Source organism: Octodon degus, unplaced genomic scaffold, assembly GCF_000260255.1.
Source record: "Octodon degus isolate 3935 unplaced genomic scaffold, OctDeg1.0 scaffold00090, whole genome shotgun sequence".
Taxonomy (NCBI): Eukaryota; Metazoa; Chordata; class Mammalia; order Rodentia; family Octodontidae; genus Octodon; species Octodon degus.
The window spans coordinates 11,407,310-11,426,356 of NW_004524666.1; the positions used below are offsets into that span (position 1 = coordinate 11,407,310).

Here is a 19,047-nt window from a genome sequence, read left to right on the forward strand (position 1 = left end):
AAAACTAGAAATTCCAGGGCCGGGGACATGGCTCAGTGGAATAAGCACTTCCCTGGCAAGTGCAAGGGCCTGACTTCAATCCCTGGTTCTGCCACAAAAAAAAAAAAAAAAAAAGAAAAGAAAGAAATTCCATTTGACCCAGCTATTTTCTTTCTAGGAACCTTCCCAAAAGAGTAAAGAGACATCACATTGCAACGATACATGCATACCCACTTCTACAGCAACACAATTCATTAATACTAAACCTTGGGAGCAGTGTAAATATCCATCAACAGATGAATGGATAAAGAAAATGCACTTACACACATCAGAGTACTACTCTGCTGTAAAGATCAACTTGAGTCATCTGTGGGAAAATGTTGGAGGGAGTAGATTGGACACACAAGTTGAAATGTCACATGGTATTTCTTATCTGAATACAAATTATAAAGAGCAGAGCGGAAGATGGGCATTAGGAAGTAGGGAACTACTAGATTTTTCTCAAATGGGGGGGAGGGAGATAGCTCAATAGAATAAGCACTTCCCTGGCAAGTGCAAGGATCTGAGTTCAATCCCCAGTTCCGCCAAAAAAAAGCTCAGTAGAATAAGCACTTGCCTGCCAAGAGCAAGGGCCTGAGTTCAATCCCCAGTTCCGCCAAAAATAAAAAAAAAAATTAAGAAGAAATCAAATGGGAGGGGGATTGAGAAGTGGAGGTTGGGGAGGGAAGAGAAAAGGAATAAAAAAGGAGTGGAGCTGTGTTGTACAGAAGTACCAACAGCACACAGGGAGTGTGAACATTATGTACTGCAAGTGTGCTAATAAAAAAAAAGAGGACACCAAAAGGATAAGGATAAGGCAAAGGTGCACACAGGACAACCACACAATGAAATTTTAAAGGAGGACACAATGATAAAGACATAGAAAGACAGAATATTAACAGTTCATTAGGGCTAGGGAGATAGCTCAGTGGCATAAGCACCTGCCTGGCAAGTGTAAGGTCATGAGTTTGATCCCCAGTACCAACTAATACTACTAATAATAATTATTTTATTATTTTTATCTGAATAACAAGAATAATAATAAGGGGGCTTGGCCCCCTCTGGCTGGCTGGTGCATTCTACCATTTACCACCTGCTCCCACCACTACAGCTAGACTCCTGAGCTTGCTTTAAGCCCCCGACTTCCAAATGGCTCACAAGTCAGGCAGAAGGCCAGGACCAACCCCTCTCCCTGAGGGGACTTCCACTGCTTCACAAGTCAGTCAGGCTAATAATTAAATACTACTAATAATAATTAGTAGTAGTAGTAGTAGTATTTAGGGCTGGCCAAATAGCTCAGCAGATTAAAGCACCTGCAAGCAGGTACAGGGGCCAGGGGTTCGATCCCCGGGCCTGCACAGAGGAGGCAATTGAGACTGGGAGTGGTGGCGCACACCTGTAATCCCAGCTCTTATAAGGCTGTAAACAGGCTGATCATTATGAGTGTGATCTAGTAGTGAGACGCTGAAAACCCTGTAGACCCTTCCCTAAAAAAATACAAAAAAAAAAAAACAGTTCATTGATAACTCAGCCCTAGAGTTTTACCTGCAAAAACAATGAGATACTATGTAGTAATTCTAGGTTAGAAAACAAACTAGAGAATAAAATGATGTCATCCAAATTCTGAGAGTAACCAGAGAAATCATTAACAGAAATCACTACTTTTAAAAACAAATATATATATATATATGAGATATATAAATATATATACGTGTATATAAATGTCACATTTCTAGATTGAAATAATAAAATTAAAATTGAAACAAAGCAAATTGTAAAAGTGACAATATTTAAAATTGTTTATGAATAGACTACTTGAATGGAAATGAAGGAACTTGGTGTTATTTGACTTTTAAGTAGAATTTAAACTGGGCAAGATTTCACAGAAATACAGATTTGTAACTTTCTCTGGGGTTAAAAGAGGCTTGGGAAAAGTTCCCTGGACTTTCTTGTGGGAAAAGAGATCTGGCTCATTTTTAATTTTTCATTGAAGTCCTACTTTTCAATTTGAGGCAGATGGAATCCTTATACAACTCCTGAAAAAAAATCTATTTTTAGATACCACAAAGCTGGGAGCTCTGAAGAAAATGAAAAAGTTTGAATTGAGATAAAAATCCCACAAGCACCTTTAAATACTTAGACACCTTTAAAGTGTAAAAGTGTTCCCGTGATAGAGGCTTGGCCCCCTCTGGCTGGCTGGTGCGTTCTACCATTTACCACCTGCTCCCACCACTACAGCTGGACTCCTGAGCTTGCTTCAAGCCCCTGACTTCCAAATGGCTCACAAGTCGGGCAGAAGGCCAGGACCAACCCTCTCCAAAGGGACTTCTCTTGCTTCATAAGCCAGTCAGGCTATGACAGGGTGACAATGAGGAGTAGACCAGGGGTATGGGAGCCCACAGAAGGAATGAAGGGAGGAGCTGAGTCTGCAGCGGGAGTCCTCACTGGGGAGCTTTCCATGGCGGGGTAAAGGTGCCTTTCTATGACCCAACAAAAGGACGTGCAAAGCAGAGGCAAAAGGCAGGGATAAGGCACTACAGCTGTGGCACTGAAGCAAGTGCGAGTTCAGGAGTCACACAGGCCAGGCCTCACTAGCTGTTAACTGTGTGACAATGGACAAGTCACTCTGCACCTCCGAGCCTCAGTCTCCCCACTGGATTAATGGAGATAATAATACTGTGTGCCACGGAGCATTGTTATGATGAAGTAAATTACTGTCTATAGAGCACTGAATACAAGCCTGTAGGGTTCAACTGAAGGTAGGTGTTATTATTTGCTCAGTGTATTCAGGGAGGGGCAAGTAGCTGTGGTCTGCTGTGTGCTTCTTATATCATCAAAGATGGGGAAACAAGGAGCTCCACTACCTCATAAAAAGCTTTCTGAATGGAAATAAGCAATAGTCTGAGAGCTTTCCACACTGCATTTTGTTTCCTCCTGAAGTTTATGGTTATAGGTGCTCAATACACATCTGTCCGAGTCAACAAGGTGCTGTGTGATGGGCTACAAGCACAGAATGTGCGGTACTCTGCTTCCTAAGATGGTGAGGGGCTCTGCAGAGTGAGGGGAGGGCAGCCCATCTGGACATGGGCTGAGCAAAGGGGACTGGGCTCTCATCTGAATACTACAGCTCAGTCTTAGGAACACTGTTCAAGTTTCATGAGTCAGTAAGCATTATCTTTTGCTCCCACGTTTTTATTAGACCATAAATCCAGTTCAATTTATACCCTTCCAGGATTGGTGCATTTTAATCAAGTCCAGAGTGCCACTTATTCCTAAATTGTCTCTACTGCACATCACCCAAGTCCATCTGGATAGTACTGTTTGGGCTACTTATCTGTTTTAGTAGCTAAAAATTTGATTTGCTCAACTGGAAACACTCAAAAAAGTGATTATTTTCTTCTAAGTCACTTTTTCCCCCCAGGAATCAGGTGCATGACAGTCAAGGCCCATGTTTTTCTCTTACTCTGTATTCATTTTACTTTTAGAAAGTCAAGCTACATTTTGAAGTCAAACTCAAGGGACTTAATTGCAAATAGGTTAAAATTCGTCTGACTAAAACAAAGAGACCATTTATAAGGGTGAATTAGAATGTGTTCATGTTTCTATTTTTAAGAATAAAGGAGACTCCAAATATCTTACAAACCTTGCTTAAAAATATTGTTTTCAATCATACCACATAAAGGAATTCCCTACCTTTCCTGACAGTGCTTGGTGTGTTTTTCTCTCTCTCTCTCTTTTTTTTTTTTTGTGAAACCTGGTATTGAACTCAGACCCTTACGCTTGCCAGGGAAGCACTTATTCCACTGAGCCATCTCCCCGGCCCCAGTGCTTGGTGTAGAAGTGACAATCATCCATATCTTTTTCTAAAACATTCAAAATTTCTTTCTCTTTTCTCTTTCTTCCTCCCCCGCCCCCATCCTTCTCTTTTATAGCACTGGGGACTAAGCCCAGGGTCTTCTCACTGAACTGTATCTTTTTTATTTTGAGACAAGGTCTTGCAAAGTCACTGAACTGCCCACGTTGGGCTTGAGCTTGGCAATCATGTTTCCACCTCCCAGAGTGTGGGAATGACAGGCCTGCACTACCAGGCCCTATTCAAAATTTCTTCATGTGCCTGTATTTTAACCCTCCCTTCCTTAAAGGACGTGTGTGTGTGCGCACGCGCACATGTCTGTATATGTGCAGACATATGTATTAACAACAGCAACAAACATTTACATAGCTTCCCCTTGTGTAAAGTACTGTTCTGAGTGTCATATTTGTCAACTCACTGAATCCTTGCAGTCATTCCTACTCTATGAAGAACTATTACCTTCATGTTAAACATGAAGAAAAGGAGGTGGCCAGAGATTAGACAAGTTGGCCCAGTCATACAGCTGGAAGGAGTCAACATGCCCATGCTCTCAGGCTCACCACTTCTCTCCTGAGGTGAAAGCCTATAAGCCTGACAAGTCACCATGGACAAGTCACTGTTCTGGCCAGACTCAAGATCAGATTTTTGCTCACAAGTAAAATAAACTTGTTAGACTACATGATCTGAGACTCCAGGCTTCTCAAGGGTTTCTATGACCTAAGCCTTTGAACAACTATAAGAGAGACGCTCATGGTTGTACTTTTTGCAGGTTTGGCTACATGCTTCTAACCCTGTTCTGAGGAGCAGCAGCAGTTTAGACTTCTACCTCTCTAGCCCCTGACATTGTTCTGGCCAGACTCAGGAAATCTTTGGTGCTAAATCCAACTGCACTTGTCATTCTGAATCTTCTTGCTCTGCAGCCCTGGCTGCTAACTAATACCCTGTACATCTCTGGCTCAGAGCTCAGAGCTGTCCCTCCTCTGTTTCTGGGCTCTCCACCCTTGGCCCAGTCTGTTCTTACTACATCACATACTCTCTCTGGACAGCCTTTCACATCTAAGGCTCAGGTATTCTCTAACCTGCTGCTGATAAGTTTGTATTTGAGTCTTAGTCCTCTTCCCTCATTCCAGAACTGTCTATTCAACTGCCTAGGAGACACCTCCGCTTGGAGGCCCAAAGTCACACCTCTGCACAAACTGGCCCTGCAGGTCTGACTGCACTGCTAGTCTCCTTGCCTCTCTTTGCCTTGTTTCCCAAAAATCTCTCTTCTCTGTCCACCTCTACACCTCTCCTCCCCCCATTTCCACTTCCACTCAGATCCTCATCTATTGCTCATCTGAGTTTCCAGTAACTACATTCTCTGCATCTAGTAACTACTTGGCCTGCCTCAAGTAACTAACTTGCCTGCCTCTGGCCAAAAACCCACACTGTGGCCAGCAGACCTTTATAAAATACAAATCAGGTCAAAGCCACATCATCTCCACTTACAAATTTTAAACAGCACTTAGGATATAGTACCTACAGGAATCTCAATTTCTCCTCTGATCTGGCTTCTTCCTTGTGTCCATTTCTCTTCCATCACCCTATGTGGGCTTGAACTAATTGCATTGTCCCCAACGGTCTGTATGATCACCCTCTGGGCTGCTCTTTTCAGGCCAGGGCCTTCCCATCACACTCAGCTAACCAACTGCTACTCTCAGACACCTCCTCCTCTAGCCTTCTCTGCCTGGCTGTCCCACTTTCCCACCCCTTTGCTGAGTTCATGCTCCCTTCTGTACGTTCTTTTTTTTTTTTTTTTTTTTTTTTTTTGCAGAACCAGGGATTGAACTCAGGCCCTTGCGCTTGCCAGGGAAGCGCTTATTCCACTGAGCCATATCCCTGGCCTCTGAACGTTCTCTTGCACCTGTGTGGAGGCCTAGAATTACAGCATTTACAACAGACTGCCTCACTTTTCTGCTGAGCTAGCAGGTAAGTTCTTTGGGGCAAGATCACTCTCTTCTTTTGCCACCAAACATCTAGTTCAATGTCTGGCAAATGGAAATACAGTGAATGAATAAGTAGGTAGACAATTCACCAACTAATACAGAACCTACCAGTGGACTACAAAAAGACCCAGCTTGAAGAATCAAACAGTAAAACTATTTCCAATATCAACATGCTTTGCTTTCCTGTTTGAATTTTTTTATTTCCCAGGTGAGTAACAGGCTCAGCATGGTGATTTATTTGGGGGCATAAAGCTTTGTTTCTCAACAACCGGAAGTCTCAATTTCCAAAATGCTGTAGTCATCCTTTCCTTATAGCACCCGGCATTAATATCATCATTACGTCTTATGCAGTATTCCAAATATTGTCTAGTGGCTTAAGACAAGAGCTTTGCTGACAAAATCACTGGGCCTGATTCTGCCTCTCCCACTTAGTGCTATATGGCATTGGGTTTGTTACTTTACAATTAACTGAAACGACTCAATTTCCTGTCTGAAAAATGAGTGAAACCACCTCATATCCTTATTGTTAAGACTACAGCTTAAATAGACCATAGCCCATGTAAAAAGTTCAATAACTGTTGGCTATTATTTATTATTTTAATCTCCTCTAGGTAGCCTATAAGCTCCTGAAAAGCAGAATTATTCACTCCCACTGCCCATCTCTCCAATACCTTGTACAAAACAAAAAAGTAGGCTGATAGCTGCTGAACAGATGAATATAATGAAGTTTTCATAGGAAAAAATACATTATTAATTATGACAGCTAGCATGGGCAGAATTGCTCCAGCACTGGCATGTGGAAAACAGGGGCCACACACAACCTTCATAGTTTTCCTTGCTCCTAGAAGGACAGAAGTTCACTTAACCTTTAAAGAATACACAGGATTCAAAGACACTGTCAGACAGCTGCTAGTAGAGGGGTCAGGTGAGACCTTAGAGTTGGGCTGACTGACCTTTGGCCTTCCTCTTAGAAAGCTTCATGGCCTTCGGTCTGTCCTGTGTTTAAAAAGAAGGTAGTACTGCAATTCCTAAGAACCCTTCTAGACACTCTAGGAGTTTAATGAATCACCTGATTAAAAAAAAAAAAAAAAAAAAACTAGCCCCACAAAGGTGCTTCTGGGAAAAAAGAACCACATCAAAGCCAACACAGGAAGTATCAGATGACTACAGCAGGGGATTACTGGGTCAAAAGTGGCCCCTTGAGACATGACAAAAAGCACAGGTTTGTTTGTTGTTGTTGTTTTTTTAACATGCTTAAAATGAAAATATTTGAACTCACAGAATCAAAAGAACCAAAGCAATGATGGACATTTTTTCTAAGTTTCCATTTAATTCCTGTCTGCCTACAAGCTTCTTGCTAAGTGGCATTGCTTGGCAAAGCTATTCACCATAAAAAAAAAAAAAAAAAAAAACATTTCTTTTTGATGCTTTTTTTTCTTTCTTCCAGGGCCTATGGTTAACCTACATTTCTCAGGCTTCTGTGCAATTAAATGTGGTAATATGACTTGACCTCACCAAAAGACTGTAAGTAGGAGCAATACCTGTTCTTTCCGGGATAAGACATTTTAAATACGGTTGCACTCCTACTCTCTCTTTCACCCTATCTGTCAACGAAATAGGCTACAATGGAAGGCTAGGGAATTACGAAGTTGCAAAATAGGTATGTGGGACCCAGAATCACTGTATGGAGAAAAGAGAGCTATGGACCAGGGCCAATCTACTTTGGACTATTATATGAGCAGGAATAAATGTCTATTGCTTTTGAGCCATTATTTGTTTCTAGGCTTTTTTTTTCACAGCTGCTAACATTAGTCTAATTAAAACAGGTGTTGGCCCAACTCACACATGTGGATCTTTAAAAGGTAAAACTTGGTAGGAAAGGAGACAAACATGATGAGATTCCTTTTCAATAGATGGCCTAACTAACAGTAAAATATGACAAACACAATGCCTGCTGCTGAAGTCTGAAAACTGAACTGGAGGCATGATGTGTTTTGAAGAGAGAAGATGAAGCAGCCTCTGCAGAACTGTTGGCCTTTGCGCTGGGCCCCAAAAGTTAAAAAGAACTTCAAACAAGTCAGATGAGGTTGGCAATTCCAAGACCCAGAGGAAGGCAGAGTGTGCATTTGTTCACATTCGACTTTATCATTAAGTTTCTTGAACTTGGTCAATAGAGCACAAGTTTACTGTGAACTGACTTTCCTTTCTCAGTTGGTATCAAACAAGTCTTTGTTTTTGCAGCACTCTCATTAACGCTACCTTTCTAATGTAAAAAGTTCCAAGACAGACATCCTTAGAAAGCACAGCAGTAAATGTATAATGCATCATAACAACTATTTTCTAACAAACTTCTTGAAGAATAAACTTGAGACAGATATGCTACATGCTACTTAGGAGCCATGCTTTTAGGAATCAATAGGACCAACCTAATCTTTGGCAGTGTCAATTACGCACTAGTCACTGGCTTACAAAATCAAGCAGTAATCCCCAGATTTGTACTTTAAGACATAACATTTCCACTTTAAGAGAAATACCTGGTGGTTCAGAATTCTATATCCTCCGTTCATAGCTAAGTGCCCCAAAGATTCTGATAGTTAAACCACTTCCTCCAAAAGTCTGAGTCCCTTCCTCTTGAAAGCATTTCCCATGGGGCAGGTACTGGGGAGAAAGCCTGCACAAAGGGTGCAGTTGCCCCGATGGTGAGAGGAAGGATGTGGGTATCTGAAGATTATCTTGAGGTGGGCAGGGCACAAACTCCAGTGGTCTACCAAATGTTAACTCAATGTTGTCTTATTGAGGTTCCATATTCAGGTACCTATTTCAATAAAACGGTACACCAGCACCCTTGGGAAGACCCAAGGACTTCAGAAAGCTAAAGCTTTAGACTTGAGAGAAGCAGCAAGCCAGGCTGCCTCATGCTTGTCAAACACTAATTTAATTCTGATTCAGAAACCAAATCCTCCTGATCTTACACCAATTTATCCTATCCCAGCTTTCCGTAATGTCCCCTAAAAGACAAGGGAAAAGAGGCGTGGAGAGGCTACTTAAAAAAAGTAGACCAACTATAAAGACGGCTGGAATCATGTTCCCCTTAAAAATGTAAGAAACACTGCAGCTGCCAGTCAACACTACTGGTCTGTGCACACAGCAAAATGCCGGCACCTGCCACCCGCATCTAGGGGGCCTTTCTTTCTTTTTAATTTGGTGAATGTGGCAGGAAAGACTCTGAGAGATCAACTGCTTCACTAGAAAGAAAAGGAAGCCCCAGGGTAGAGAAACAAGAAGCATCATGCCTATCCTTGGGTACTTTGTGTGTCTCCTCTCTATGCACTGAAAGGGCTCTTTGTGTCACACACACACACACACACACACACACACACACACACACACACACACACGGCGAGTCTCTGTGATTTATCAGAGGAAGGAGGGGCAAGAAGGGTGATTTTATTATCCCTCTCCCCAGTGAATCCAGCAAACCCCAATGGGGCTCCAGCTCAGTGGCCTCTTTCTGGCCCAGTCCCCTCTGCCTGTGGCCGCAGAGATAAGAGAGGGTAGGAGACCAAACAAAAACAGCCATCGATCTAGGGAAGTGGAGAGGAAATCCAGCGAGTGAACAGGGAGGGAGGAGAAAGGAGCCCGAGGAGCACAGGGGTGGGGGACATGGGAAGAGGAGGGAAGGCTCCAGGGGAAAGGGGAACGGTGGGTGGGTGGTGGCACAGGAAGAGTGAAGGGGAGGATGGGGGAAGTGCAAGGGAGGTGCCAGAAATAGGCAGGAGGATGCGCTGGGGAAGGCGACGGCCGCCAAGGGAGGAGGCCGAGAGGTGGAGGAGTGGGGCAGGGTTTGGGTGGGGAGGGAAGCAGCACGGGGCATCAATTATTAAGTGATTACATCATCTCTGACATTAAAACAACACACACAAACACACACACGCAGAGCTCCGGTCCCCGCGGGGGGCCCCGAAAGGAGGGCGGGGGCCGAGTCTGGGCCGGTCTCTCGCCCAAGCCAATTACAGAGGAAATGGGCCCCCCATCCATGCGCCGCCCGTGGCCGCACCCCTAGGAACTGTCCTGGGACCCGGCCGTGGGAAGACCCCGAGCGCGGAGCGCCCCGGAGCGGCGGCAAACCGGGGACTGCAGCGCGGCGCCCCGCGGCGTGGTCGCCCGGCGCTGGCATCCGCGGCCCGGCGCCTCCGCAGCATCCCGCGGCCTCGCGCGCATCCCCGCCGCTTACCTGCGCGGTGCCCCGCTCCGGAGCCCAGGCACATGGTCCTCTCCCCGCCCTCCTCCGGCGCGGCCAGGCGGCTCCGGCAGCTCCACGCGGGCCCGGGGGCCGCGGGCCTTCCGAGGAAGCCGAGGGGGCGGCGCCGGTGTCCCCGGCCCGGCTGCCGGGTCCCTCCCTGGCGCGGGCGGCGGCTTTGTGTGCGCCCTGGAGTCCTCCGTGCGCGCCGGACGGCGGAGGACGCCGGCTCCGCGCGCAGCCTCGCCTCTGCTCCTGCGGCCGGCCAGCGGGCGGGTCTCGGCGGCCTTCGGCTCCAGGGACCCCTCCTCCTCTCCCGCAGCCCCCTCCCCGCCGGCTCCGCTCCTGACAGATGGCGCAACTGCAACAACGCGCCGCCGCCGCGGCTGCTAGCAGCTACTCTTGCTGATGCTCCGGCCCCTCCAGCCCCAGCACGGAGCGAGAGGAGGCGGGGCGCGCCCGTAGAGTGGCAGGTCGCACCGCCTATCAAAAGGGCTTCTTGGAAATGCGGGCCGTAACCATTGGTTCTAGGGCGGGGCTGGGACGGCCCTGGGTGGGGCCGCCGAGTGGGCAGAGCATTACCGTGGCAGCCGGCATCCTGGCGCGTGCAGTGCTGGGTGTGCGAGAGGATGCGAGGTGGAGAAGGAGGTGGGTGCGTGTTTTAAGGACTGAGTGGAGTTGAGAGTTGATGGGAAAGGGCCGGAGAAGGAGGGTGAGATTAGCGGCTGTTCTGCTTTGAGAAATGTTGCGGGAGCCGCCAGAGATGAGCACCTGCCATTTCCCCGCAAACCACGAAAACTGTCCTCGGTGAGAAAGGACTGCTTTGCTTTTCTATTTGAAGGTCGGAAGATAAAATGTTACAGTGATGATTGCAGCGTGTCTTCTCGTCAGACTAAACCAAAGTGAAGAGCAAAGTATAAATCCCGTCCTCGAAACGTGGAAAAGCTGAAGAGAACCCTGAAACACACAACAGACAGAATGAGGAAATTGAGTATCATTTTATGAGCCTACTTTCGTGAACACACGTATTATTTTTGTTTTAGAGCAGAAGTCTGAAGAAAGTGTTGCAAAACATGAGCGGCACAGGCAGTGCCTAAGGAACCCAAAAATCAGAGTAGAGATTCCTTTGTACATTTTTCCTTCAAATCATGTCTAATTGCAGGCATTGGTTGTCTTTGGTTTCTTAGGACAATCAAACCTTTCATGTTTTATTCCTTTCTCTTCACTGTGTCTGAGCTTTTGCTCAGATTTTCCTTGATAAATAGGTGCCAGTTTAGAATACAGTTGGGAATACATCAGTCTTTATTTCCTATCCAGCGTTTCTATGGCAGGATGTAAGTTCATAAAAAGAAACACTTTGGCTTCCTGATTTTTCTTTATAGGTAATTCCTGTTTACTGAAAATTCTACTTTGAGGCATGTTCAGAACCATTCTTCTTAATGATTTTGACAAGAACTCTACCCTCCCCCCATCAGCGGGTCTAATGGTCTAAGAAATATAAGTAACTCAGCCTTGGCTTTTTAGCTCAAAAATCTATGTTGTCTTTCTGCCCACTTTTTTTTTACCATTAAAATTATCAGACTTCTGCTGGCTCTTTCTTTGTGTACACTATTTTTTAAGTTGCTAATATTTATTAAATAATCTTCATTTAGTGGGTAGGGGAAGAGAACTAAGTCAAGATGATAGTGTAGATGGTTACTATTTTTTTAACAAAATGATAAACTAAATTGTATAGTAATTCATTCTGTAGTCCCAAGAAGTGGACACTTACCCAGATGAATGTATTTCAATACGAAGGAATATGACCTTTATCTCCAAGAATTATTTATCTCAAGGAAAGGGTTTGTTGTTGTTGTTGTTTCCTCTCTGCTAGCCTACCCTGGCTCTCCTAGATTTACTTGGATTGGAATGGAGAGGCAATTGTCTAGAGTAATGATTCTCAAACTTGAGCTTGTATCAAGACTGCCCAATGACCTGTTGAAATGCAGATTGCTGGGCCGGGGATAAAGCTCAGCAGCACAAACACTTGCCTGGAAAGTGCTGGGGGGAAAAAAGATACAGATTTCTAGGTCTCATCCCCTAGAAATCTCAGATTCAACAGATTTGGGCTGGGCCCAAGGATGTGTACTTCTCAAAAGGCCCCAGGTACTGATGCTCCTGCTGCTGGTCTGGGTACCACTCTTGGAGAGCCACTGTTGGGGAATTGGCTTCTCCAGTGCAATATCTCAGAGACATAGGTGGTTTTTAAGTGCTTAAAATGTACTTCACTGTTTGATATGTGCCTCCTTCAAGTTGAGGCATGAAGTCAGTGTAAAACATACTGGATTTGAAAATTTTAGTATGAAAAAGAATGAAAATGATATATTAATTGCATATTAAAATCATAATAGTCTAGCTACACCATGTTAAATAAATCATATTAAAATTAATTTTAGAGGAAACATTTTTGCAGCTGTATGGGCCAAACCATGTGTGTGTGCATACCAGGTAACTGCTCTGCCACAGAGCCACACCTTTCCTTCACGTTTAAAAATACATATGTGACTTGTAATGCTAAGGTGGAAAAAAGAAAAGAAGAATCAATAATAATAAAAAAGAAATTCCAGAACAATTCTAATTTGTATAATAGAAGCTGCCTGTAAAATAACAAAACAAAATCTGGAGTTAGAGAAGACGATAGGACTCAGGCTGCATAGGCCAGGGACATCTACTAGCATTACATTGTTATTGGAGAACATTGGTCTGGAGTTGTTTCTGATTTTAACTCCATAATGCACAATTGGGAGCACATTGATAATGCAAGTGATCAATCCTTTCGGAACCATAGTGTTCCCATATTTAAAATGGGGAAAACAGCAAGACGGATCTCACACTATTCCTATGAAAACTAAACAAACATGCATGCAGTTCATTTAAACGATTATGCACTTTAGGTTAAACCTTTCCAAGGCAAAGATCCCCTTGGAATTCTGTGTTTACTTCACTCCTTCCTGAGATAGGGAGTAGATGGATTAAGTCATCCTGATGGTTACAGTTTCTTCAAAAGGAGTCACTTATTAGTGTCTGAAAGTCTAATAGTTTCTTTATCTAATTAGTGGACTAAAAGAAGTGACAATAGGATTAGAATGACAGATTAACCAGTTCCCATCAAGACTTCATCCTGTGCTTTGTAATTCTTTTCTTACCTCCCTCTTTATCTGCTCCTCTTAAGTGTACCTTTAAATGGATTTGGCCTTCCTTAGGAGGATTTGCTAATGGTCTGGACAAGTGTATGGAGCACTGCAAAAGATTTGAGTATTATTTTTCATTTTGATCTAATCTGCAGGTCTCTGGAGAATTTAAGAATCCAAGATGCTGTCCCTGGCCTATGCAGCCTGAGTCCTATCGTCTTCCCTAACTCCAGATTTTGTTTTGTTATTTTACAGGCAACTTCTATTATACAAATTAGAATTGTTCTGGAATTTCTTTTTTGTTATTATTGATTCTTCTTTTCTTTTTTCCACCTTAAAGTTTTCTATCCTGGTTTTATTTTGTATCACCTGAATTTCCTCTCCTTTTGCTTTCAAAGTAATGCTTTCTTTATTTTTTAATTTTATTAATTAAAATATTTGTTGCCTTACTACTTTTTATTTGCAATCTTAAGTACCCATTCAATAGCAACACATGGCAAAACTGAGAACTTTTGGTAGAGCTTTTTTGCAAATCAATAAAAAAATGAACACTCTGACTAAAATACATACAAAGAAAACTCATCCCCAAATGGTTGATGATATGAGAGGTAGTAACTTGTATCCAAAAACCAAAGAGCTTGTGTTAAGTGCCTAGTTACCTGAAGAATTAACAAATGTGGGGAAATGGGTGCCATACCTATGCGTGATGGTGTTCATTGGTGCAGCATTTCCAGAGGGCAATTTAATAGCATTGGTGAAGATCCTTTCATAACTGTGTATACCTTTACCTAGCCATTCGACTTCTGTGGATGAATTAAAGAAGTTTGTAAAAATAAAGTAATAAAAACATTGTTTATAATAGTGAAACACTGGGAAAAGCCCACTCATGAGGGATTTAGTGTACAGATGTGTGATAGCCATAATGATAATGATACTAATTTGGCACAAGTTTTTCTCCTTAAAATGAGAGAAAAAGTGAACAATGAATTAGTATTGTGTATGGATGCATATTAAGGAAAATATGAACAAAGAATACTTTGTGCTGTGTGTGTGTGTATATATATATATATATATATATGCGTGTGTGTGTATGTGTCCATGGTTTTAAAAATACCTTTGTCATTTTCATAGAAATATACAGAAACAATACAGAAATATGCAGAACAATTTTAACAAGGATTTTTTTCCAAGTCATCAGATTGTGGATCAACTTTCTTCTTTTTCTTAATTTTCTCAGCTTTTTGCATTGAGATTTTATTACGTTATTAGAGAAAACAATAAAAACTGATTTTAAACTTGTTTCTTCCTTTGCTACTCAAAACTTTCCTCTGAGAGTAAGATATCATTGGGAAACCGGCCTCAGGGCCAACCTTTCTGTACCTGGTAAACCTGATATACTGTTTAATTTTTGCTAATGACATCTGATATGATCAAAACCTTAAACAAACACTTGTATATTTTTAAACACACAACTGTCAGAAAATAAGCAATAGATTTAGGGCATATTGGGCCAAACTTGCTCAGTAGTCAGTGCTGTAAGAACTCATGTGGGAAGGACATGCCATATAATTACCATGCATGAGCTTAGGAAAAACCTGCCTCCAGAACTGGGATTCTGGTTCCCTTTCTCACCACCTTGTCTTGTCCACCCTGGACTTTGGTTCTGACTGGCTTCCCAGACGGGGGGTGTCTCTACAGCTCCTTTTCCTCTTAAACAGGTCTCTTTAAAAGGTGGTGAGACAGGGGAGTCATGAAGATAGTTTTGGAGATAGGTATATGGTACCTCTGCTGGATGCTTTGTGAGTGTTAGGGTCAGTACTGGGAAAATTGGGCCATGGAAGACAGGAGAGGTCTGGTTCCCAACCTAGTCAGAGAGAGAGAGGAGGTAATAGTGCTATTTTAAGATGGTCTTCTTTGGTTATGTGCTTAACTCCACAATCGAGGCTTGAATGGTCATTTGAGACAGGTCAAAAGTCTGGGAATGGACCTGGGTCAACCTTGACAGTGTATGGAAAGACTTCTGGAATTGTAGAACTACTATCAATCAGTAGAGCTTCCACTGGGGTCCTGCAGGAAGGCTCTTCCACCATAAGGTGGCCTTTCCATTCTTTCATCTACATCCTAAATAGCTGTACTCCTTCCCCCACTGTTCTTTCTGGGCTCCACTCCATACAGTGATGGTCATGTATGGCCTATCTGCTAAAAACCCTACTCTGGTAATAATAACTGGAGGAGGACCTGGGAGACAGCAGCATAAGCGCCTGCCTGACATGTGCAAAGTCCTGAGTTTGATCCCTGATACCACAAAAAAAAACAAAAAAAAAAAAAAAAACTGGAGGGGAAGCCTTCAAACACCCCTGTTTGCAGGGGTGGGTGGTTAGACCTGATTATCTTTGGGGGAGTTGGGGGCCTGCCCTTTAGCTCAGTTCTTTAAGTGGCTGCTTCACCAAAGCTGTCAGGCTCAGGTTGCTGTGGTTGATCCCCACAACTAAAGCCAGCCAAACATGCCCTGAGGGCATTCAGAGCCAAGAAAAAAAAAATCCATCTTTGGGGGAGCTGAGCCTAAATTGCCACCCTGGAAAGATGCTTAAAAAAGATATTTCCCTTGCATTATATCTATTTTAGACCTCTGTAGATGACTTTATTTCTGGAAAACTTTCTGATATGGTTTCTAATGACTTCAAGAATGTGTCATGCCTTTGACATTGTATGTGCTACATTAAAATTAATGGCTTGATGGCTCCCTTAAAAAGAAAGAAAGAAAAAAAGAAAGAAAGAAAGAAAGAAAGAAAGAAAGAAAGAAAGAAAGAAAGAAAGAAAGACACTTAAGAGCCAGCAGGTGGTTTTTGTTTTTGTTTTTAATGTGGTGGAGCTTCTAGAGTCTGCTCTCAATGTTTCAGGTCTTTTTCTGTTCACAGCCTTTTGCAGTTCTAAAGAAAAAAGTTATCTCAACCTTTAATTAATTTAGTGATCTACATCTGCGATATGGATCCTATAACATGTATTGTGTCACTTTCAAGAATTCAAATATTATATCTGTAAGATTGTCAAGGGGAAAAAAATTAACAGAAAGAGGAAAAAAATTATTGTTGCCAGTCCAGATTCTTGGTAGCAAGCATTAAAAACTGTGTCTGGTTTAAGCAGCAAATGAAGGCTCAAGCAGCTATCAGGAATCACAGAGAATTGGTTAGGATGCCTCTTCAGGGACCCTCATTTGCCAGAGACTTCTGCTGCTGCTCAGTGACATCACCACTGGATGTACCCTCAGAGCAGTCTCTTCATATTTGCCTCATTTGTGGAAGATCCAAACCCTTGAGTGTTGCACACTCAATAGGCCAACCATACACTCACTATCAGCTGGGGCAGGAGATACTGAGGAGGAAGAAGCAGAGGGGAGTTTCATTCTTTAATTTCTGTGAAAGTGCTATGGTCTTGCCTGCACTCAACTCAGATAACAGGACTCTCTTCCGCTGAAATGCTGGGCCAGAGTTTTAAAAATGTCAAATGTCACCCTTCATTTAACAGGAATATCTTCTTTGTCACTCAGGTTTTTGTTCTCTGGTAAGAAGCTGGCAGGCTTTTTTTTTTTTTTGTCCTTATGTTCCTCAAACCAGGAGAACATCCTCAATGTCTACATGAACATGATGTCTAACAGAAATGATCTTTTATTATTTTCTGTGTTTCTGTGTTTCCCATGGGGAAAGGTGAATTGTCTCTGAGATTGAACGACTGATGATAGGTCTTATACAGATATGAAGCTAGTGAGCAATGGGAGGAGTGATGGAAACTTTGCCCCTTGTCCTACCCTAGTAGCAGAAGAGGTTCTGTTAGTCTTAGCTTCTTCCTATTTATTATCTTTCTTCACATAGGAGATACTCTTGTAGTGGATGCCCTGAACACAATGATGCCTCTTTTCTGAGAGTAGTTCCCAAGCCCCAAGACTGGGCACTGAAGTGACCCTGCAATACCCAGCTGGGTCAGAGCCATATGAGCAGGGTGAGACATTTACCCAAGCTCGAGCCAAGTACAGCTTGTTGAGAAATCAAAAATTAGATCAGAGGTATATGGACCTGAGTGCATTAGCAATAAAACACCAACTGCTGAAACAAGCAATCCTCCACCCTCAATGACTTCAAAGAACAAGATTTGCTTCTCTTTCGAGTCCCATATAGTCCGGTTGGGTTTTGATGGACAGCTATTCACAAAGTGATTGAGGAACCCAGATTCCTTTCAAGGAAAAGTTCACTGGATTCTGTTCACACAATGGGGAAACAAGGGAAAAGACAGAATTGCATAGGAGGCTTTAGGGGTCTGGCTTAAAAGTGACATGAACCTTCTCTCTACCCACCATTCTATGAACCCAAACTTGTCGCCTGGCCGTACCTCTAAGCGAGGGAGCCTGGACATGTAGGCTAGTGATTCCTGGGAAAAAGAGGAAGTGGCTTGGCTGAATGTCTTGCCAGTATCTAACACTGGATGGTGATAAAACTAAGCAGTGTTCTGGAGACAGGAGACACATTTCACATAGGTACAAAGCACAGTTTTTCATTTCACATAGATATAAAATACAAAATTTGAAATAATTTATAATGCGCAAGTAATATCTGATAACCTCCTCTGGATTTCTTTTTGGGTATTGCTGTACTAACTTAGCATTTTGTGTGATTTTGTATCCTGACAGTCCTTATTAAGCAAGATACTAAGAGAGCAAAGGGTGTATTTTGCCAAGAATACATGTCAGATGGTAAGGATTTTGTATTTGTGTCCATCTGTTGTCAGTATATAAAGGGCAAAACTTCTTCCTGAGGAAATCCTCAGTGTAATTTTTATCCCTTGTAAATGTTAATGCTCCTGTCCTCATGGCTATATGTTGGAAACTGTTCAGTGTGCCTCTTTGCCCTTTTTTTTTTCTCCAGGTGAGTAAAAGTAGCTTCTAAGCTATACAAAAGTGGAAGATGACAGGGAAACTAACAATTTCTACCAAGCCCAAGGAAGGACACAATCCACTGCAATGATCTCAATATATTTAGTTAACAACTTATTGGTAGATATTTAAGGCATTTCCAATGTTTCGCAATTACAGAAATGCTGGAATTGTGTCCCTAACATACATAATTTTGTGCATGTGAAAAAAGTGTATGTAGCCATCTTGAGCATAAGAAGCCATGCATTGGATAGGTACTGAGATATCTTACTGAGCCCAAGATGAAAACATATAGACATAGTGTGTGAAATTTATGTATATGAAAATATATATTTGGATCTGTCAGTACTAGTACTAAGAACAGAAATAATTACCTGGGAAAGTACGAGTTTACCACACCAATATGGACAGTGTGACTGTGGAACTCCAGATCCTTGTTACATACTGCAGGTTCAATTTATCTGTCTCATAAATTAAGTGCCCCCAACTTTCAAGATCCCAGATCAATCTGAGGAAACGATGTTTCCTCCTGTGATCCATGCAATCAAAACAGTAATGTAAGTAAAGCAGCCAGAAAAGATCTCAGATAGATTTAAGGTGTTTTTGATATTTAGGAAAAAAAGATAACAAACAATGAAATCAAGATTCAAAACCGGTCAGTAGGACAGTTACAATAGTTGATACACTGCATATTGTTATCTTCGTATTAGTTAATCAGAGTACAAGATATAGGCATGATGTCTTATCTAAACAATATTAGCACAAAATATTCTTTTTAAGAAACTAAGAGGGGCCAGGGAGATGGCTCAGTGGAATAAGTGCTTCCCTGGCAAGCGCAAGGGCCTGAGTTCAATCCC

General features: G+C 42.7%; 1 protein-coding gene across 1 annotated transcript in view; it reads right to left on the reverse strand.

Annotated features, from left to right (window-relative positions):
• The window catches only part of Fyn (FYN proto-oncogene, Src family tyrosine kinase), a 215,799-nt gene extending 205,257 nt beyond the window's left edge, over positions 1-10,542 (reverse strand). Inside the window, exon 1 of the mRNA XM_023722326.1 lies at positions 10,091-10,542. The gene's annotated coding sequence lies outside the window, so the exon portion shown is untranslated. The remainder of the gene's footprint in view (positions 1-10,090) is intronic.
• Between the last annotated feature and the right edge of the window lie 8,505 nt (positions 10,543-19,047).